We start from the raw sequence: 24,293 nt of genomic DNA, 5'->3' as shown, positions 1-24,293 counted from the left end.
TTTCCTCTCCCAATATCGCCGTGACCTCTGAAGGAATGCTTATAAATCCCAGGACTCAGAATGTCATTTATTTTTTTTTATTTATTTATTTTTAGATTTTTTATTTATTTATGTGACAGAGAGACAGTCAGCGAGAGAGGGAACACAGCAGGGGAGTGGGAGAGGAAGCAGCAGTCTCCTAGTGGAGGAGCCCAATGTGGGACTCGATCCCAGAACGCCAGGATCACTCCCTGAGCCGAAGGCAGACGCTTAACGACTGCGCTACCCAGGCGCCCCCAGAATGTCATTTAAATCCCCCATCTTTCCTTAGAATTTTTTGTATGTCACATCTGAGTTTGTCTAGTGATTCTCCTGCAACAAGAATTATCTAAATGCCACATAAGAGTGTAAAGAATTTATTAGAAATAAAAATATGGAAGACTTTTCTCATTGATAACCACTTACCAATCAATCTATAACCAATTAAGAAAAGTCTTAGGTGGAGGATTTGAGTAAGAGAGGGTGGGTAAGTAGCAGTTCTGTTCAGCTTTACTCTGGAGCGCCACCTGCTGGTAAATCCAGTCTAAGAGTGTTTGGCAAACAAAAATAAGGATTATTTTGGGAGATTAGATCAACTTGTTTTATATAAAGCACATACTAGTTATTAGAATTATTGTGGAAAATGATGATTTGATTTACTAACTGAATGATTCAATTATTAAAGAGAGTTTTCTCAAAGCTTTTTTTGAAGGAATTTAATCATTTTAAATTCTTGACATTTGATCAGAAAACCACAAATATGAATTGAGGGTCCATTATGTCAGTCAAATATTTAAGGGTTTATGTATCACACTGTGCTAGACACTGTGGATGCCATGATGAAAGGAATAAATGGAATCTTCTGACCCTTGTGGAACATAGAGTTAAGAATAAGAAGAAAAAGTGACAAATAGATTGCTGAAAGTTGATAAGAATAAAACAAATAAAAGGCAGAGGGAGAGAATACAGGGTGGCTGAAGGAAACTACTTTGGATGGAACTTTTAGGAAAGGCATTTCTGATAAGACCTTTAAGAACTTGTTTTTTGCTATACTCCTAGCATTGAGCACAGTGCCTAGTACGTCGTTAATGCTCAGTGAATATTTGTTGAATACAAGGATGGATGACACTGAATGATAACCTTAAATAGGAGCATTGAACAAAGCTGAAGCATCAACAGCTTCTCTTTTTGGTCTGATCATATGTACATGGGTCATGCTGGCCTAATGATACAAAATGCGGTAGGAAAGAAAGTACAGGGAAGCTGCTGGAAATATGTGTAGCATAATCTTTTTCTTTTGGAGCTGAGCCAGCTTATAAAATCCAATCCAAGTTCAAAGAATGATGAGATGATGACTCAGTTTAAACTACTTTCACTTTAGTTGACCATTCAACTATGAAACAAACAGCGCTAGGGATACAAATGACTGGATGCAGCTCCCTTCTGCCTTTCTTGTACTTCACAAATGTCCAAGTTCAGTAATTGAGGCAGCCCATGAGCAATCAGATCAAATAGTTTGAGAACTCTACACCTTTATAACATTAGGCTGGGTAAAGGGTCGTACTTGATCTAACCCACTACCATATAAAAAGTTTATGTTGTACTACAGTACTATCTGGATGCAATTTGTTTCTTGATTCATCACCTGCCCTACACTGCACCTGTAGGCCTACCAAACCTTCAGTGAAACCAAATCTAATTGGAGAGCTAAGAGTAAGATACAAACTTGCACGGAATAATTGTTAGCTTAGAACTGGAACAAAAATTGAATGAGAAAAAAGGGAAACAACTTTTTTAATGACCTGTCTAACTCTTGTGAAACTGGCTCCCATTGATAGCCTTTTATTTTGTATTCGATAGACACATCTATCATGCACGTCTTTTTTCCACACATAAACATATGCAAATAACATACCTATGAATACAATCTATAAGCATTGATAAGTCCCCTTCTTCAGTAAGAGAACTCTGAATTTTAGTTGGGCATATTGTTGGTCCAGTTAAAGACTATACTTCTTAACCTGAAGCTCTACTATGAGTGGCTGTGTGATGAGTTCTTGGCCATTGAGTTTTAAGAGGAAGTATCATGTGGTATTTCTAGAAAATCTTGAAAGAGAAAGAGCAAATACATATTCTTTCCCTTCTTTGATACTGCTGCTTGGAATATAGTTGTCGTGACTGGTGCTCCAAAATTCATGTTGCGCCAAGAGGACAAGGGCTGTACCTAAGGCAAAACACCAGAAAACTGAAGGGATCTTGCTATGGTGTAGAGCCACTCCTGGACCTTCTCTTGTCTCCTTTTATGTGAGAGAGAAAGAAACGTCTATCTTGTTTATGACATTGCTTTCTGGAGTTTCTATTACTCTGATGAATTTTATCCTAACCAATCTGGTGAGTAATGTAGATTTTGCTGATGTCTTCCTGACAAATGGAGGAGAAGGCATCATTTCACACCACAAAACAAACAATCTTTTCATTATACAAATTTTCTCTCTAGTCTCCTTCCAGATCCAAATTCTCATTTGCCTACCTCCCTCAACCACAACCATCTGTAACATTTTTTCCTCTCTTGGATCCCACTGTCACGTCTCTGATCCTATAATAACACTTGGGCAGGAATTCTATTTGCTTCAGCCCTTCTTCAGGGATTCCTTTGCCTGTGAAGAAGGCCTATTTTACCTGAGCCGTTCCTCAGTGAATATTTTGAGTATTGTGTAGTCTGCCACAAGGTGAAAGTAACAGTAGCATCAACAACAACCACATGATTAAATGCTTACTAGAGGCAGTCATTTAATTCTCACAACCACCCTATAAAGTGTTATCTTATTTTACAGAGAGGGTAAGTAATCCTCCTTGTGGCAGAAGAGACTAGCTGTCTACCCAAAATTCATGCCCCTCTTGCTCTAGAACAGAGTTTTCACTGAGAATCCACTGTCCATCACACTACGTATATATTCATAATTGTCATATTTTCCTAATATATTGATCCTTGATCATTATGAAGTATCCCTTTTTGTCCCTTGTAATACTCCTTTCCCTGAAGTTTATTTTGCCTGATACTAATACAAAAACTCCTGCTTTCTTGTTTTTACTGTTTGCATAGGGTATCTTTTTTCATCTTTCTTACTTTAAATCCATTTGTCTATATTTAAAGCACATCTTGTGTAGACAGCATATAGTTGATATTTGCTTTTTTACCATTCTTATTTTTTTTAAGATTTCATTTTTAAGTAATTTCTAAATTACTTAAACTCATAACCCCAGGAGCAAGTGTCACATGCCGCACCGACTGAGCCAGCCAGGTGCCCCTATTGTGTATTTAAATATGTGGTTTTTTAAAAATTTAAATTCAGGGGCGCCTGGGTGGCACAGCAGTTAGGCGTCTGCCTTCGGCTCAGGGAGTGATCCCGGCGTTGCGGGATCGAGCCCCACATCAGGCTCTTCTGCTATGAGCCTGCTTCTTCCTCTCCCACTCCCTCTGCTTGTGTTCCCTCTCTCGCTGGCTGTCTCTATCTCTGTCAAATAAATAAAAAATAAAATCTTTAAAAAAAAAATTTAAATTCAATTAGCCAACACAATATGTGTTTTAATAAAAATAAAATTTGTATTTAATATGCATATTAAACATACTTCATATTTATTATATATTAATATATAATATATTAATATATTTAAACTTATTCACAGATCTGCCATTTTGCTATTTTCTATTTATCTTATTGATTTTTTTGTTTTTCTGTTTCACATTTCCTTCTTTTTTGTTAACTGAATATTTTTTAGTATCCCATTTTAATTCCTCTGTTGACTTTCTAACTACCTTTCTCTTCAATACTTTTTTAGTTTCTGAGGGTTTTTATTTTTTTTAAATATTTTATTTATTTATTTGAGAGAGAAAGTGGAAGGGCAGAGGGGGAAACAGGCTCCCCACTGAGCAGGGAGCCCAATGGCAGATGCTCAACTGACTGAGTCACCCAGGCGCCCCTCTGTAGGGTTTCTAAAAATGCATTTTTAACTTATCCCAATCTGCTTAGAGCTATATTGAATTACTCCAGGTGAAATATAGAATACTTGCAATAGTATAATTCCATTTACCCCTTGTTTTTAGTGCTATTTTTGTCATATACATTACATCTATATTTGTTATAAACCCATCAATATGGTGTTACACTTTTTTGCTTTAAACAGTCATATGTCTTGGGTGCCTGGGTGGCTCAGTTGGTTGGGTGTCTGCCTTTGGCTGGGGTCATGATCTCAGGGTCCTGGGATTGAGCCCTGGGTCGGGCTCCTTGCTCAGTGGGGAGTCTGTTTCTCCTTCTCCCTCTGCCCCTCCCCTTGCTTGTGTGCATTCTCTCTCTCTCTCAAATAAATAAAAAATCTTGAAAAAAAAATAATGTCATGTCTTTTAGATGAAGAAAGAAAAGAAAAATATAAACCGATTATTTTTTATACTTACCCACATATTTACTATTTCTACTCTTTGGTATAATTTCACTCTACAATCAAGAATCTTGAAAAATATATGTGTATTTTAACTAGTAATTGTACTTACAGAAATTTTTATGGCAATAATTAGAGATGGGAATAATTTTTTTATAATCATGTTTTTCTCATTGTTTCTTATAATAAGATTTGGAATAATTTAAGTGCCTAGAAAATAAAAAAGTCATTACATAAACTTGTGTTACATACATAGGATGGATAAGCATATTGTATGTTTTTTTTTTTTAGGATATTGGTTAACTGAGGCATGTATAATATTGTTAGTTTTTAGGAAAAAAAGACTGAAAAGAAATCTATCTAGATATTAATAGTGGTTATTTCTGGCTAATGGATTCTTTGTTTGCATTACTGCCTTTTGTTTATTTACACTTTTCTGCGTTTTCTAAATTTTTACAATATATGTTCTTTTATAATCAGAAGAAAAGTGAAATGAGAAAAATTCAAGATTAGGGAGGTCATTATGTAAACAGTGGACAGGATCTTTGAAACTAGTAAATCATAGTATTGAGAATAAATTATTTTCATAAATATATTTATCAACTTGAATTCAGGTAACATATGTCTTTAGTTTGACAAGTTTGAAACATAGAACGTAAGAAGGCAAATTGTGGCAAGAAGTATATGAATTTATATATTATTCAGTATATTAAAGCTATACTGTTGGTAGGCTTAGCTTTTCTTGTGTGATTTAAAGATTGCTACAGGTCTGTGTCTCAAAGTATCTCCCTCACTATGGCTTCATGAGCCCTTGAAATTCCTATGAAACAACTCCTTTTGTTTTCTTCCTCTGGAGAATAGTATGGAGGTTCCTCAAAAAGTTAAAAATAGTTAAAAAGTTAAAAAAAAACTCTATGACCCAGCAGTTCACTACTAGGTATTTACTCAAAGTATACAAAAATACAGATTCGATGGGATGCCTGGGTGGCTCAGATAATTGAGCGTCTGTCTTCGGCTAAGATCACGGTCTCCGTGTCCTGGGATCAAGCCCCACGTTGGGCTCCTGGCTCTCCCTCTGCCTCTGCCACTGCTCATGCTCTCTCTCTCTCTGTCTAAAATGAATAAATAAAATCTTTAAAATAAAACAAACCAAAAAAACCAAAAATACAGATTCAAAGGGATACATGCAGCCTGATGTTTATAGCAGCATTAGCAACAGTAGCCAGACTATTCATCAACTGATGAACGGATAAAGATGATATATGGATATAACATTTATAATAGAATAGTATAATGGAATATTATAATGGAATATTACTCAGCCATCAAAAAGAACGAAATCTTGCCATTTGCAACAACATGGATGGAGCTAGAGTGTATTACACAAAGTGAAATAAGTCAGTCAGAGAAACACAAATACCATATGATCTCACTCACATGAGGAATTTAAGAAAGGAAACAAATGAACATACAGGGAGAGGGTTGAAAGCTGGGGAGAGAGGGAAATAAACCATAAGAGACTCTTAACAATAGAGAACAAACTGAGGGTTGATGAAGGGAGGTGGATGGGGGGATGCACCAGATGGGTGAAAGGTATTAAGGAGTGCACTTGTGATGAGTGCTGGGTCTTGTATGTAAGTGATGGATCACTGAATTCTACTCAGAAATCAATATTGCATTGTATGATAACTAAGTAAAATTTAAATTAAAAAATAAACTTCTTTTGTTTTCTTCCTTATTTTACCTAGCAGGGTAGCATCCATTGATACATAACCACGGGTTACTGTCCTAGACTCAGGACATTCTGATGAGGAATATTTTGACAGTTTTGGTAAAGACCAACAGATACATAGCTGTCAGGGTAGGGCAAGTCTAGGCAGAATTCTGTGGTGGGGTGTTCTAGAAAGTTCAGTGGCAGGGTGAAGGTATTGGGCACTTTTTAGGGTTTTAAGTGGGTAGAAGGGAGAGTAAAAGAAAAAAAGAAGAGAGAATACCAAATAGGGATGCAAGAATCATCCAAAATTTATTCAATCAATAGGCTTATTTGCATGCAGTAGCTATTAAGCTTGTATTCTCCTTCAAGTGGCATTTTTCAGTGACCATTTACTCCCACAGTTCCTTGCTGCTTGCTCCTTCATTGAGATAGACATTGAAGTCCTTTGTAAAGTCTACATTTCTTTACCTAGGCAAGATATGTTTATTATTTTGCCCTTCACACCTTCAAATTCCAAAGAGTTGCCTCAGTAGTTGAAGAAATTAATATCTAATAAAGGGACATAGTGAGTGTACCATACCAGGGGAAATATATATGCTAGTTAATCAGGGCCTTCCAAAGATTATACCTCTTATTCCCTGGCTGTCCCACATGGTGACAACTCTTTAAGATAAAATTTAAAACTAGATGAGAGAGAAGACAGAGATCTGCAGATGCTTTTGCTAGATGGGCCTTTCAAAGGCTTGTAAGGCAAGTTACATTGTCAGCCTCTGTTCAGTCTTCTTATAGGAGCAGTCCAAAGGAAGGAATTCTTAAATACACACGAAGTCAGAGATTCAGAATATGTAGGGATGTAATAAATTGAAATCTAACCCTTTCATTGTGCAGATAAAAAAGATTTAAGTCTTGACATTTGATTGACTTAACCAAGATTGTAATAGCAGAGCTAGGATTAGAACTCAGGTCTTTTAGCTGCTAATCTAACGGGTTTCTACAATATCACATTGCCCCAAGTCCAGGTATTAGATACACACCTTCAAAGCCCATAAAAACACCAAACAAAGCAAGGCGAAAAGCCAAAAACAAGATCCTGCAGGTCTGACATCAAACACTGGGAGAAAATGTGTAAACAATAGGTGAATTAGAATCTTAAGCCACGCTTTCTTTTGTAAAAAGTGGATTATATCAACTGTACTAAATAATTTTTTCCTCCTAAAATTGCTAAACAAAAGAAAGGAATTTAGGTTGCTACCTTGTTGGGCCCGGAGACATTTTTTGATATCAAATGATGACTATCATTTGAAATCTTGCGTCAACTGATTTGGGCAATACTTTTTAGCAGAAAGAGTAAGAATGAGACTGTTGTGTCAAGATGCCTGGCTGAGTGCCACAGGAGTCAGAATAAGGTCATGTTTATTCTATTGGACATTTTATTCTTTATCTAGACTCTATGAAGGCAAAGAACATGATAATGAAGTCCATTTGGTGACCTAAATTGGGAGGCACTGTCAATGAGAATGAGGGCTGGGAAGTAAAATAAAGTAAATACAAGTTTAGACATGTATGCCAGGGAAGATACAGCAGGACTTCACTTCGGAAGAAACCTAACAGCTTGGAACAGAAATGAGTTCCAGAAATTCTAGGGATAGGAAAGTCACTGAAAATGATAATGACTAAAAAGAAAGGGGGAATTATAACAGCTTACAAAATGATATAGGATTATAATATGGTGTAGAGAAAAAAAATAGCCCAAACAATAAGGTACAACTATGTACTTACATACATTTTACATTACATCATATACATCTTCCATTTTGAAACCTTTAAGTAGAAAGATTTCTGTTATTACATTGGGAATATAAATATTTTTCCTGTGTAATTGGAGGTGGTAGCAAAATAACCAAGTAAAGAGGTGAATTGCATATAAAAGGGACTGTGAGTACAATGTGAAGGTTTGGTAGTATCCTCAGGATCCCATTTAAATTAAAGACAAAAGAGGAAGAATTGGAAAAGAGAGAGAAAGAGAAGGAAATTGCCATTTCTGCCTTCTGTTGTCTATTATGCTTTTGTCTCTGCTGCTTCATCTAGGGAAAAAAAGCAGATTTTTTTTTCTTAATAAATCCTTGCTAATTTCTAGGTCTAGGAAAGAGCACCCAGGCCACAGCTACAACCCATGGCCAGGTGGTCAAGTTGAGGCTCCCTTTATAATCCTATGAGTATTCTTATGTCTCAGGGGACCAGAGCCAGGGCTGGTCAATTTTTTATCACTCTCCCATATTTTTGAAATTTGAAGGGTTAGAATTCTCTCCATGTGTCTTTATCAGAGCATCTAGTAGTCTGTTCCCCACTATTTAAGTAATGTCATGATGAAATTCAGCACATGTGATTGCAACGTAGTAAGATTCTTTCAGAAATCGTATGCCATTAGACCAGAGATAGACTCCCTGCACAGTTGGAAGGAGTAACTGAGGTGCCCTTTTCAACAGATACTTTTACAGAAGCCCCCCCTTATCCATGGGAAATGTGCTTCAAGACCCCCACTAGATGCCTGAAACCATAAATAGTACCAAACTCTATATATACTATGATTTTCATATATATATATATATATGATAATTTAATTTATAAATCGGCACAGTAAGAGATTAACAACAATGACTCATAATAAGAACAATTATAAAAATATACTATAATAAATGTTATGTGAATTTGTCATCTCTCTTAGTCAAAATATCTTACTGTATGGTACTCACCCTTCTTGTGATGATGTGAGATGATAAAATGCCTATGTGATGAAATGAAGTGAGGTGAATAACATAGGCACTGTGATGTAGCATTAGGCTACTAGTGACCTGACAATTGATGAGAATCTGTCGGGATATGTGAGGTTCATCTGCTTTTGGACTTCAGGTAACTGAAATCTTGGAGAGCAAAACTGCAAATAAGTGGGAACTACCTTACTTCATGATAGTAAGAATCCATTAAAGATTGCAAGAGTTATTTAAATTAAAGGCTGACTTACCCAGAAATGTTGAAGGACCCACATATACAAATTCTCATTGAGCCATAGGGAAGTGGCAGTTTAATTGTTCTGCCGAAGTATTATAGAATGATAAGTGATGTATGGTAAGTGAAAGGGAACAGAATTATAAGAAAAAGAAGCATGGTTTTTAGTAAACATCCATTTAGCCTCCAGTTTTGAGAGGTTGATTCACCTTATAATGAAGTAGTAGTCGTTATTAACCGGCCAGGCCTCCTGGGATCTTAAAAGCAACAACTTTAGATTATCTCCCAGGAGAAGATTTTCCACTTCTGTATTCTGAAAGTCTGGCTGTTTAAAAATTTCAGATGTAACATAGCCATCTCGAGTGCTCTGCTCTTCTCCAACTGGCACATATGCTGTCTGTGGTCATTTTCTCAGACCAGCATGCTATTTTGACAGAGGGCACTGTGTCAGCATTAATTTACCTCACTATATCCTTTCATGAACCAATCCAGGGAGTCCTAAACCACATATTTCCTTTGCCTACTCAGTTCTGTGTATATGAAAGATTTAACTCATGAAGAAATTCAAAGAAAGGCCACAACTCTTCAGATTTATAGAACAACAATATTATATGTGCTGTAAGAGTAAAAGGGGCATCAATGTCTATGAAGGTACAGTGGTGATTATAAGGAATTTATTAGATGCATTAGATAAAAGTCATTATTGAAAGAATTGTTTTTATGTTCAAAGACCTTCAAACAAGTGCTTTATGGTTGAGGGAAACCTGTTTCTGATTCAACTAATATTTGTGGGATTTATTAATGGGTACCTGCTACATGGGCCAGGCATTATTTATTTCAGTTTAGTCTTACTCAATGCCGAGTATTGTGCTTATGCTAGGGATACAAAGACAAATAAAACATAATCACCACCTTCAACAGGTTGATAGTCTAATAAAGGAGAAAGATTCACAAGTAGTTGAATTCAGTAACAATGTGTTAAGTCTAATGAAAGAGGCAAGTATGGAAGGCTCTGGAATTTCACAAAAGGGATTAGGCAAAGTTGTCTTTAAGACTTCAAAACAAGTCTTAAAGAAGGATAGAAGGAAGAAGAAACAACTTGAGCTAGGGCCAAGGGCTAAGAAACAATGATTCAATGGTACTGGAGAACAGAGAAGGGTGTGGGGAATGAGGGGAAAATGATAGCCAAAGAGTCAGGCAGACTCCAGACTCATGCAACGCCTCATGTGACATGTTAAGGAGCTTCCCTAGAAGATACTTGATGAAATACTTTGTTCCTAGGGAGAATTCTGTGGGGAAAGCAGTTTGGAAAACATAGGATTGAAAAGGCTTCTTTAACATAGAGTCTGTGAGAAGCTTAAATATGCTAATATACAGTGTGACTCTCCAGGGACATACTATACAGTTTTCTGACTCTGAAACACTTATGAAAGATCATCTTTTGGGACTAGAGTTCTGAGAAGCACACTTTGGGAAGTAATGCACAGATCTTTGGGGGAGCCAGTAAGGGTGTTAAATAGACTGGTGATATGGACAAGTTTGCATTTTAGAACACAATGGTAGCATTCCAGAACTCTCTGGTGGGAGTGTCCTATACTCCTTTGGATAACAATTGTAATTGGCTATAATTGTTAGAGGGGCAAAACAATTGGCTAACAATTATAGAGGGACAAAATTGATGGCAGAGAGGACACTTAGGAGACCATTGTTTCAGGGGAGCAAAAATGAGGACCTGTGCTTAGTTGTAGAAGGAAGAATTAAAAAATGTTTAGGAGATTGACAAAACTTGATCATTGATTGAATGTAGGGAGAGTGAGGGATAGGAAAGATTCAAAGTTTCTAACATGGGTAAGTAATCAGGTGGATTGGGTACCAACACTTAAGTAATTAGAAGGGGAGGCATAGGTTTAAGAAAGATACCGTGAGTTTAATTTAGGACAAGTCGAGTTGAGGAAATCTATATCATATCTAGGGGAAATTTTAAGAGATAGTTGGGTGTGAGTGTGTGATAATTGGATGTTTCTGTTAAACACCGAGATTTGGTAGTCAACAGCATTTAGGCGTAGTTAAAATTATGACAATATTAAAAATCTCTCAGGAAGATAAAGTAGAATTAGAAGAAATATGGACCATATGGATACATGGATAATTGTTAAACTAGATTAAAAGTATATATATACACATAGATATGGTTTTAGGATTATAGGTGCATGTAATGTATATTTCACATTATATAACAGAATCATGATAAATAATAATAGCACCTCCACTAAATTTGTAAATAAGACATGGTACTCATGATCTTAATATTATTTTAGATTCAAAAAAGAAGAAGAAGAAATATGGACCAAGTAGAGAAACTGGGGGAATTCCAACAAAAGTGTTTACATACATAACAATTTCAAAACCTGAGACAACTCAAACCATAAACACAGGCCGCTGTTTAAATACCCCAACAACGCAATATTAGATCTATTTTCGTGATGATTTTAGATCTACATTAAGTTCATGTCTTTCTTAGACTTTATATTTGTCTATATCAAATATTTTAATAAGCATCTCCACTCCCACTCCAATTAAATTACCAGAATTTTTTTTTTAAAGATTTTATTTATTTATTTGACAGAGATAGAGACAGCCAGCGAGAGAGGGAACACAAGCAGGGAGAGGAAGAAGCAGGGCTCCCAGCGGAGGAGCCTGATGTGGGGCTCGATCCCATAACGCCGGGATCACGCCCTGAGCCGAAGGCAGACGCTTAACCGCTGTGCCACCTAGGCGCCCCCAGAATTTTTTTTTTTTTAACTTTGAAGTGCTTTCCTTCTTTTCATTGCTCTTTGAAAACAGATTTGGCAGCAAATAGAGATTTGAACTGAGGTGAGGCCATCATATTTAGCCTATGATTTTGCAGATTGCTAGTGGTGGCTCCAAAATTTCTACATAGAAAGGGTTTGGGCTGGTTGAAAGAAGGTGCTAAAGCAAGGTTTAAATAAAAAATGTTTTTACAAGGATTGAATGTTTCTTTGGGAAGAATAGGGGTTAATGAAAATTGTGCATGGGGTGGAGGGGGCTAAATTTTCTATAGAGCCTCCACTTGGCTCCATGATGCTGTTTCACATAATTAAATATGTAGCAATTAGTGTTCTTATTTATTTATGTATGTATTTATGAGAGAGCACGCGCAAGTGTGAAGGGGAGAGGGGCAGAGGGAAAGAGAGAGAGAGAATCTTAAGCAGGCTCCACACCCAGTACAGCACAGAGCCCAACGCAGGGGCTCCATCTTACGACCCTGAGATCGTGACCTGAGCCAAAATCAAGAGTAAGATGTTAATGGACTGAGCCACCCAGGTGCCCCTGTAGCAATTAATATTTCCAGCTGGTATCAAAACTAACCCTCTAAGTAGCTAATAATGTGTCAATCTGAAAAATATCTCCTGCAACTAAATTGTGCTAAGCCACATCTTCATTGTATATCTAATACCTAGTGTAGATTGTTGATTAAATTACCTATTAACATTCCATTCTTCAGTAGATTGAGGTTGCTTTTTTTTTTTTTTAAAGCAATGTGGTAGAACTTTCAAATAAAATCACCCATGGCAAAACACAGCTTTGCTTAGCATCTACCATTGTTGGCTCTCAGTCTTTATACCAGAATTTTTACATAATCATCTAAATCCTTTGTGGGAAGAATCAGAGTATAAATAAAAATGAGTAAATAAGTATATACAGCATTATACCTATTATGATAAATTATATATGTTATACATCTCATTCACTCTTATGTTGTAAATGACATACTTTGATGTTTGTGTCACAAATTTAATGTTATATGAATGTGCAGGAGTAGTAAGGAACAGAGAACAAACTTTAAAAAAATTGTGAGCTATTGTGTGAATATTAATTAACAGTAATTTAATAGATAATACCTCATTGATTTGAAGAATTAAAGCAATTAGTTTCCTTGGCACAGAGTTTTCTTCCCAGGAGAAATTTAGGCATTACAAAATCTGTCATGTAACTGTAACATCAGAAAAAGCAGAGGCAATGTCTCTGTTGTATATGCTCTCTCTAAATAACAGCTTTGCAGTAGGCAATTTTGCCTGGAATCGTTGCAATAGGTCCAATTAAATTGAAGCTCCCTAAAATCAAGGTGGTTTTCAATGTCCAGTTTCATGATCAAAACAATGTTTATTGTGATGTTCTGGGAATGTCAATGCATGGCTACTTCTTTAGCACAAGAGATAATGTTTGGTTAAAGAATAAAACTATGGCAACAATGACTTTTTCCAAAGGCTCGTTTCTTTCAAAGAATGCCAAAGAAAGGGCATTTTATAGCAACAGAGTGTGCAAATTTAGAGCAGAAATACTGAATTGCATCTCTTAGGACCTCAAAGGTGGTGGTTAAATTTTTTTTTTTATTTATGAAGAAGAAAGCATATAATAAGAATAGGAAATACAGGTTTGAAGAAAAGACATTCCATAGCTTATTCCTTGTCGTAAGAAGTTGGAAGTTAGGCACTGAAGGTGAGATTTTAGTTAATGAGATAGATGATTATATTACCTAGTATTTCTTAGGAAATTTACCTCTGATATGTCTTTTTTCCCCCCTTAGACCTGATATGAATTACAAATTTCCTAGGAAATTCTCATAAAGTCTGCGGTTACAGATGCATAATGGTAATGTTTACGGGAACATATCTCCCCTGCAGAAAGATGTCAAGTACTTCTTTGGTCTGAATTTTCTGGTTTCAAATTGAAAAGGAACCTCAGAATGTAGGAATCTGGAGTTTAAGGATGACTAAAAAGGAAAAGTCTGCATAGAGAGGCTAAAGAAAATTTCAAGATCCCAAGGTGGTTAGGGGTAACATTTCCACACCCACGTTTCCTCTGCCGTATTCCCCGAACATGAACAGTTCAAAAAAGACCAAGGAAAATATACTTGAGAGTCAAAGAATACCAAAATAATGTTAATAGGGAAAGGAACTAAAAAAAATTCATTCAGATATATGTAATAATTTTCTTATGGGTCTTCATTCCTCAGAGACATAAGTTTTATTTATAACATCTTATGAAAACCAGATCACATGAATGACCAAGAAATCCAGGCAGATGTTTGTGAAACAATTTTGATAGATTTTCTGGGTTTAAGTATGTGCTTTTACTTAATCCACTTTCTAGTAATGTACAATTAATCCACAGTAAATTATAGATTCAGTATTGGTTGATTTTTGGGGTAACATTTATATACCTGTGTTACTTCTAGTCATATTTTCAATTTTAAGAAATGGCTGGTTTTGGTCATAATGTGGTTTATTTTCTATTTTTATATAATTATATGTACACATATAATACATAATATATTTTATATAAATAATGTTTATATTCATAATTACTTTTTGTTCTTATTATAAAAAGGACTCTAAACTGTTATGTTTCAAAATGTTAATTAGCCTGATCTTACATATAAACACAGATTACTTAGTTAATATCTGAATGCCTGTGAATGTTCTTCCATCCCTTTTATCTGCTCCAGTTCTCTTTGTAGCCATCACTTTCAGCCACTATTCTCACTCCATACTGTATCTCCCTGTTCCTGCTAAATCATGTTGAAATAGCCTTTTCTAGGAAATTGTGAATTCAAACATAGTTAATCTAGATTTGGCAAAGGTTGTGAACAATATTTTCATTAAAAAAATCAAACATTTTCTAAAGAATCTAATTTAGAACAACATTCTTGAGAATGGACATTCAGCACACAGGGCACATACAAGAAGATCCATGGAGTATGTGATGAAACTGCTCCTTTTTTCTGTTTCTATTTATGTTTCCTTATTCTCTTAAAATTTCAATCTTCACCTGTTTTACATTGTACACAACAGGTTCATAATATATTAGTCTAGTCGAGCATGTGTAATTTTTTTTTTTTTACTGCTGGGCGTAAGATAAAAGAAATTAAGAAATCAGAAGTGTAAAGATTAAGAACACTTGCAAAAAAAAAAAGAACATTTGCTTAGTAGTCTGATAGACTTAAATATGGTTGTTACTTCTAACACTTACTAGCCATGTGATCTTAGACAGGTTACATAATCTCTCTATCCCTCAGTGTCCTCATCTATGGAACAGAAATAATCATATGATACTTACCTTGTAAGTATTATAATAATATAATACTTACTGTCTTGAAAAGTAAATTAAATGATGACTGTAAAGCACTTAGTGCTTAGATATATGCAAAAATATTAGGTACTTGTTTGACTGGAAAAGGTCATGTGGTAACCTATGGAATAATAGACCCAAACTCAAGGTTTTCTTTCACTGAGACATGGATTTGAATTTTATTATGGTCTGAGAAGTTTCAATTATCACATATTATTTAGACAGATCAGTTCATATTTTAAAGAATAGACTACAAAATCACTTTTCTGAGACCAATGAATTAGCACATAATGGCCTGAGTTATATACAGTGTTAATTTTAGTCCCATTAAAAAAATATTTATTTACTCAATACAGATAGAAATTGAATGCCTAAGTACATAATTCTTGGATCCCTGAAGGGTTCTTTTCATATTTTTCATATATGAAGTTTGCTGATTTCCAATATTATTGCAAAACTCATCCCATTAGAGAGATTTTTTTTTTGAAGTAGTATCTAGGTCCAGTGTGGGGCTTGAACTCAAGACCCCAAGATGAAGAGTCCCATGTTCTACTGACTGACCCAGCCAGGTGCCCCAAGAGAATTTTTGATTTTTGTAAAGAGGTAAAATAAAGTAACTGACAACCATTACCCACTCAAAAATTATTGTGCATCAAATTTGTGTGTGTATATATATATATGATGAGCAAAAGCTTACTCATTAATAATAAATATGGGAATCCTGCAAATCATCCTAAGAAAACTGATCTATTGATACTTGCTCCAGAATTACAGAATAAACAACAGAATTTTTAAAAATCAGTGAGAAAATAAATTTTTATTCTCAGGAATGTAGTCTTCCTCACTGAAATTTGGAAGTCTTCTTCAGTCTTTTATAGTAGAACAGGGTTTGCCCCCACCTCTCTCCCAAAGCTTTGATAAAGATAAAAATACATTTTAAAAGGTTTGTTTTGTTTTATTTTTCAGTTTAGGCTGTGTTGACCCAGTCAGTCACAACTGGCCCGACATAAGACTTTCATCTAAGTCAACATATGACTTTAGAAGAAATTTATCTTAAATAAATATACAGTGAAAAAGCAAATTTAATAATATATTGATAAAGGGCTCAACATGCTCAACAAAAATGTATGAAGCACCTATTACATACAAAACATTGTAAAATTCTGGGAGTGAGGTTGGGAGAGATGAAAAATAGTAAGATATACAGATGAGTAAGACATGGCCTTTCACCCCAAGGAACTTCCACTCTGGTGAAGGAGATACACTCGTACAAGGTAGGCATAGAAAGTATATATTTTTTAAAAACTGTAAGGTAATAGAAAGAAGACAACTGGGGTTGGATCTTAGGCTTGGACTCAAAGTAAGTTTCTCTTACTGATCGAGACTAAGTTGCCACATAAAAGACAAGATAGCAAGTTAAATTTGAATTTTAAGTAAACAATGAATAAAGTTTTAATCGTAAGTATATTCTATTCCATGGGACATACCCATGGGACATACACTAAAAAATTACTTTTAAAAATCTGAAATTCACATTTAACAGGGTATTCTGTATTTTTATTTGCTAAATCTGGCAACGTGCTGGTTATTTATGGTTTGCCAAGTCCATCCATCCTTTTCTGCTCTGTGTCCCTCCTGGAGGCTGGCTCCTGTGATCTCTATTTCCTGTACTCCCTTACAGTTGGCTTCTTGTTGAATTCATTCAGTGGGAGGACCTGGAAGGAGGGTAGACAGTATGAGGGGAGAGAAGTTAGGTTTTCTTCCTTGCCTCTTCCATGCCTCAGCAAAGCATGGTTGGTGGTGGCAGTATTCCTCTATAACTACGGGTCATGCCTGACAGTTCTTCCTACATGACTTCAGCTTTCCTGAGACTCTGGTCATACTTTTTCCTCCCATTGCTCCTTCAGTGTTAGGAAGAGCAACAGCTTTCCTTTGCTGCTAACCTCTGGGTGCTCCAGCATCCTTTTTGGTTTCCCTAACTTTGCCCATTTCTTTGTAGGTAGTCTATTATTTAGAACCACTGAATTAAGTTCTGTTTTCTTCCTGGACCCTGGCTGATAAAGCAAGTCTCTTTAACTTCTTTGAGCCTCATCTTTTTATTTTATAAAATGAGGAAAATAATACCTCCCTCAAACATTTTTTGCACAGAGATTATATATATGGATATTTTGGTGGTGGCTCTAAAATTTGAATTTATATTTCGCACACTGCATTAATTATTCTTTCCAGCTGTGGTATGGCTGAGTAGTGCCAATTGAATCAAATCTCCTGTAGATAACAACAATAAACTCCTGACCAATTTCAACTCTCTGAAGGAATTGGATAATGACCCAAAGCAGGCAGATAGTGGAGTAGAGTTAATAACTGCATGAAGGGAACAGTGCTGGGTAAGTTTCTCATTTTTGTAGTTTTTGGACTGAAGACATACCCCAGTCTGCACCAAATGGGGTGGCTAAAAATCCAATAGTCTTACTGACTGAAGAACCATAGGACAGAGTTTAGGGCAACTATAGCCACTAGAAACTGAGGGAGGAAATCCAAGGAAGGAGAATTCTAGAGAGGGGGAGTTCCCAATTCTTTGTATAAACTCTTCCTAAATATCTGGCTGACCCCTGAATCATGCCTATGTTGGGCAGACTCAAACACACCAACTAAAACCAAAGAACAGTACCAAGATTTAAGCTGCCACCTATTGCAGGAGAGTTGGTAGCTTGCGTCCTGCTATTTTAAGTGTCTATTAAAACAATGAACACTTTTCAGAGAACTATAAGAGAATCTAGAGTCTCTACAACATATCACTCACAATGTCTAAAATATAATCCATAATTGCTTGATGAAGAAACAGAAAACATGAAAAATTTTGAAGAGAGAAGACAATTATCAGAGCTTGACCTCTAAGAAAACACAGATGTTGAAAATATCAGACACAGATTTTAAAACAGCTGTTATAACTATGCTTAAGGATATGAAGAAAAATATGCTTACAACATATGAAAAGATAAGAAATCTCAGTAAGAAAATAGAAACTATAAAAAAATAAAAATTCACAATAATAAAAATATAAATAAAATATATTAAATATATATTGAAATATATAATATAAAAATATATAATATATATTTTACATATAAAATATATACTTTATATATATTATATAGAGTAAAAAAATAAAGAAACACAATATATGACAAAAAATATACACTGAATGGGATTAGCACAGAATTCATATGACAGAAGAAAGAATTACTGAACTCAAAGTCATTTGAAGTTATACAAATTAAAGAACAGGAAGAAATGATTGAAAAAAATTTGCAGCCTCAGGGCCTGAGGAACAATATCAAAAGTTATAGCATTGTATAATTGGAATCCCAGGAGAAGAGAAGAGAGAAAATGGAGAGAACAAGATATTTGAAGAAGTAATGGCTGAAATTTTCTCAATTTGGTAAAAGAAAGAAATTTCAAGAATCTCAGAGAGCCCCAATCAGGATAAATCTGCAGAAAAGCCACACCCAGTCATAGCATAGTGAAACGCAAGGTGAATAGAAAATCTTGAGAGAGAGGGCTGAGAAAAATGACACATTGTGTAAAGAGGAACAATTCAAATGTTCAAACGAATTCAAACAATTTAAACAACCCCATCAGTAACAAGGAGGTTAGAAAACACAAGAACAATATACTTAAACTGCTAAAAGAAAAAAAACAGAAAACCCAGAATTCTATAGTCAGCCAAACATATCTTTCAATAATGAAGGCAAAATAAGGACATTTTCAGTTTACAAGCAAACAAACAAGAGAATTCATTGCTAACAAACCTGAGCTGCAAGAAAAGCAAAAGCAAGTTATTTAGGAAGATGGAAAATGACAGCAAATAGAAATTCAGATCTTTAGGAAAGAAGGAAAAGCATTTCGAATGGTAAATATGTAGGTAAATAAGTATTTCCCAGCATTCGATATGCAAATATTTTTTCTCAATGTAGTGTAACTTTACAATAATGTATATAAATATATGTGAAAGAGTAATAGATCAAAAGTTTCAATGGACACACCAAGATACAATAGAGGCCCCATTCCAAAGGTACAATAATCTAGATGCAGATTTTGAAAGGAAATAACCAAGAATATGTTAGATGATTCACCCATGTTAAAAGTATAAAAGGTTTGGAGTTTTGGAAGTTTGAAAGATTTTTAACGATGATTAATTTAGAGATAGCTATGTTGTGCTGTAATTACCAACTTTTACCATCCAAAGGGATTGGAGTAGGGGACCTCACACTTAAGTCCAATGAAAGGGGCTTCAATGGGACCATTTGGCTAGCTTGATATGTGTTTCCCATGATTGAAGGGCACAAGTAGTTTTATTTAATTGATTTTTTATTTGCTAATTCAGTTTTATTGAGATACACATATAGTAAAACCTTTGTTTTTTAGGTATACAGTCCTATGAATTCTGAAAATGTATATAGTCCTATAAATAACACCACGTCATTACCTCCAAAAGTTCTATGGTGCTCCTTTGTAGCCAATTTCCTCATACTCTCAGCTACTAACAAACACTGATTTGATTTTTGTCCTTATAATTTTGTCTTTTTGAGAATGTCATATAAATAGAATCATATAGAATGTAGCTTTTTGTGTCTGCCATTTTTTCAATTTTCATATTGCTTTTGAGATTCATTTGTGTTGTTGCTTATATCAGTAGTTTTACCGATGAATTTGTCCTAATCACCAAATGATCATTTTGGGGTTGTTCCCCAGTCTTTCACAATTACAAATAAAGCTGTTTTAAGAATTTACATATAGATCTTTGTGTGAACATGTCTTCATTTCTCTTGGGCTAGAAGTGGGGTTTCAGTGGGCAATATGTTAAGTATATGTTTAACTTTATTAGATTGCTGTTTGACTCTACTTAGCAAATCAGCAAGACGGGTCCTTCGACAGCTTTAGCAGGAGAATGAAAGAGTGCTATCTGCTCTACCAGAGTTTGCTGGCTTAAGGAATACATGAGTACTTACTATAAATCAGATAACCTTTGTATCAGTTATTTTTTACTGCTTAAACAAAACAAAATGCAAGCACCAGCCCAAAATATAGGAGCTTAACAACAAGAAGCATTCATTTATTTGCCTACAATGCTGCAATTTGGGTAGGACTCAGGGCTGGCTTGTCTCTGTCATGTTGACTGGAGTGTCTTCACTCTGTGTTGCTGGAGAATCTAAAATGTCTTCACTCCTGTATCTGGTGCCTCATGGCATGACTGAATTACCTGGGGTCTGGCAGAGCTTCTCTCTCCAGCAAAGTAATTGGACTAATTTACATGATGACTCAGACTTCAAAAGTGTAAAAATGGAAGCTGTAAGTTCTCTTAAATTCTAGGCCTGGAAGTCACACAGCATCAGTTTTGCCTCATTTTATTAGGATCCTCCCAGTTTCAAAAGGAAGGAAAATAGACCCCATTTCTTCATGGGAGGAGTGAAAAAGTCACATTGCAAAAGGGAAATGGGATAAGGGGTGAATGTTAAAGCTAGCTTTAAAAGCAGTTGCCTTAGCCAGCACTGCATCTGTACTAGATTCTATCCAATATTGCCACTTGGAAAGGTAATAAGGAACTCAGAAGAAGGGAAGTGGAGATGTGCTGTGAGGTTCTAGGAGCTGGGAGAGAGTAATTAACTACCAGAATAAAATCCATTTACCCAGATCAAGGGCACTAAAGTTGAGAAGCCCTTAACAGGGTTGGAGATTTCCAAAGAGCCAATAAAAATGTCCCATGTGAAAAAAGTCAGTTATACATCTTCCAGTCCCAGAGAGCAGAAAGCCACCACACAACAGTAATAGTCTCATTCTTTTCATATCTTTTCTCATTCTTTTCATATCTTCTCCCTTTCTCATCCCAACTTCAACTCTGTTGGAAACAGAAAATCAGAAACCATTGTTAATACGCTAGGGGAAAAAGGAGGAGTTCTCTCACTCCCAACTTGCTTATGCCCAGCCTGCAGCAGGCCCTTGTTGGGAGAGGTGGAAAGTTTTTAATGTTAAAACAACTTTGGGGCGCCTGGGTGGCACAGCGGTTAAGCGTCTGCCTTCGGCTCAGGGCGTGATCCCGGCGTTATGGGATCGAGCCCCACATCAGGCTCCTCCGCTATGAGCCTGCTTCTTCCTCTCCCACTCCCCCTGCTTGTGTTCCCTCTCTCACTGGCTGTCTCTATCTCTGTCAAATAAATTAAAAAAATAAATAAATAAATAAAATAAAAATAAAACAACTTTGGCATTTTGGTTATTATCTTTTGTTAGTCATTTATAATAATGCACTCAGACTGTATTTGTGACCTCACATGATTATAAGACTTTACTTAAGGGTGGCCAGAAAATATATGCGGCCTGCCTGAGCTTTAATCCAAGGGCAGGAGAAATACAACTCACATTGAAAAGCTTAAAAAGAGTAGTGGGAAACAAATTATTTAAAATATCATTTATCTTGTTAGGTCTGTAATAAGTGAGTTTTCATGATAGTTAAAGAATCATTTAAAGAGTGAAAAGTTCAATTAACCAGATATCTGGTATCTCATGACATATACTAGAATGTTCTATCATTTAACCAACTGTGTAATCATAGGCAAGTCGATCTCTCTGTGCCTTATATTTTTTTCATGTGTAAATGAGATAAATTATATCTGTCTCGTTGGGTAGATTAAGTGCTTAGAGCAGTGCCTGGCAAATGCTAGTTGTTCAGCAAATGACAGTTATCATCATCTGCCCTAAATTGTTTTGCTGAATTGAGTTTTTTAGCAAGTCAGTTTTTCATTTTCCTTTTCTAAGTAGATACTCATCTTTGGGCTTTAAAAAATAATAGTATTTTTATAATGAAATGATATCCTTAAAATGATTGACATAATGACTGGAACATAGTAAGTGTTCAATAAATGGTAGTTGTTATAGTCAACTTCAAAGCAAACATCTTCACCGTTCTTTCTTCCCTCCATGTACTAGCTATATACCATGCTGGTGCTCCATTTAATCTCTTTGAATCTCAGTTTCTTTATGTGTAAAATAGGCCTTTTACTTAATTTACCTACCCCACAGGGCTGTTATGAGGAATAAGATTGTTTTTGTGAAAACTCTTATAAAACACTCTACAAATATGAGTTAGCATTCTTGTTTATTGTACAAGTTACTTCTTTTTTATATTATATTTACATCTCTTTCAAATGATTTTGAATGATACTCAATATTTTTTCTGTAAGAAAACAGCTGAAATCTCCATTTGCATTTAAACTGCTTTCTAAAAGTAGTTGTATATTTTCTAGCCCTTACACGTAGATGCTGTGATTGCAGGGGATGTACACCCTCCCACTAGCCTGCCAGTTTTTCTTCTTTTTGTTGCTGAGCTACTCTCCTACCTCACCTGGAATTTCTTGATTAGTGTTTCTAGAAGGATGGACAAGAAAGGTCTAACATCTGATAACACATGCATATTTTACCTGGAGAGATAATGCAAACTTAGGCATTGAGAGAGGGGACTGTCTCCCAAAATTTCTCAGAGTGAATTAATTGATTAACTAGCCCAGAGTTAGCTAAGAGCATCCAACCTACAAGTGTGAGATTGTAAGATGGGTACATTTCAGCAGAAGAGCAAAACATGATCACAACCATCTAAGAATAAATAGCTCAACAAGCTTTTATTCTATTTATGCCCAACAGACGGTGGCTGCTTCCCTGAGATGCCTCCCACCAGATGGTGACTTCTCAGTTCATTTTTAACTACCTGCAAAATCATGGCACATGGCTCTGACCTCATTTCATTTTAGAATTCACCTTTTGTTTTAGCACTATATCACTATGACTTCTGATTTCCATCTGGGCAAAAAAGTTCTTCAAAAGGCAGGATGTCAAAGTCATGGGCAAACACATATGCACATGAATATATTTTCTTTTACAAACAACTTACTCTTCATAATCCATCTGTAATAATGGGCAACTGATTTTTTGTTTCAGACCAGGTTCCCCTCTCTACATATATAGTAACAATTATCTCTATTGACTTATTGATTCAAGAAATGAAAACTGATTTTAAATTATTCTAAAAAAAACCTAATTATGAAGACATTGGAGGTTCTCTCTATATAATGCATTGTAAAGTCAATCCAATAGATTGGATTATCTATATCAATCCTCATTCCCCAAATTTCCCTTTGTTAGTATTCATGACTGAGAACTGACAGCACAATTATATATTAAGCCTCTAGGAAAGTCAGGGTAAGGAGTCACTAGGGACCTTAGCCATCACTCTAATCAATTACTTTGTTTTGCCTGAATTTATGGCCGCATATTGCCCCCTTAAAATTAGCCTGTAGAAAATACCTTTTTTTTTTTTTAAGTAAGCTCTACTCCCAACATGGAGTTTGAACTCATGCCTCTGAGATCAAGAGTCACATGCTCCACCGACTAAGCCAGCCAGGTGCCTGAGGAACGGAGATATCTTAGAAGTAGGTGCTGCTTGTAGAAAAAGGTATACAGCCTGTAGAAGGATCAGGATCTGCTCATCACTACTATTGGGAAAATAACTCACAATAAGCAAAAGATGGGCTATTTTGTTATTTTCTTGAATGCAATTTAGCAAATGATGTTTCAGAGAAATGGCAGTGATATACTGCTCTGCCATCAAATATAAATTCATCTCAACTATTCTCATCTTTCTTTTCCAGGGTGAATTGATTATTGTACTGAGTACAGCAAACAGGTAACTGGGGGAAATGATATGTACATAAAAAATAATATTAGTTAAAAAGAAATGAAAATATTTATGATATAGTTTAATAACTAATGATAAATCACTACCAGCATCATATGGAGAACTTTTATTGCTGTATACTTTTTAAAATTTCAGATTTTATAGCATAGAATATTATAGCTATTACTCCAAAAAACATGAAGTTGAAAAAGAACATTTGAGAATAACTAGTCTAGCATC

At 35.5% G+C, this 24,293-nt stretch overlaps 1 protein-coding gene across 17 annotated transcripts in view; it reads left to right on the top strand.

The window, feature by feature from the left end:
• LOC105238883 overlaps window positions 1–24,293 on the top strand; it is a 196,047-nt gene that overhangs the window by 23,504 nt on the left and 148,250 nt on the right. For 12 of the 17 annotated variants that reach the window (XR_004621015.1, XR_004621022.1, XR_004621023.1 and 9 more), the window contains exon 3: window positions 24,028–24,062. The exons of the other annotated variants lie outside the window; for them this stretch is intronic. The gene's annotated coding sequence lies outside the window, so the exon portion shown is untranslated. The remainder of the gene's footprint in view (window positions 1–24,027; window positions 24,063–24,293) is intronic. 17 annotated transcript variants of the gene reach the window in all.

Source organism: Ailuropoda melanoleuca, chromosome 15 (assembly GCF_002007445.2).
Source record: "Ailuropoda melanoleuca isolate Jingjing chromosome 15, ASM200744v2, whole genome shotgun sequence".
Lineage (NCBI taxonomy): Eukaryota > Metazoa > Chordata > Mammalia > Carnivora > Ursidae > Ailuropoda > Ailuropoda melanoleuca.
Note: the sequence above shows the minus strand (reverse complement) of the source record. Positions and strands in the feature narration are given on the sequence as shown.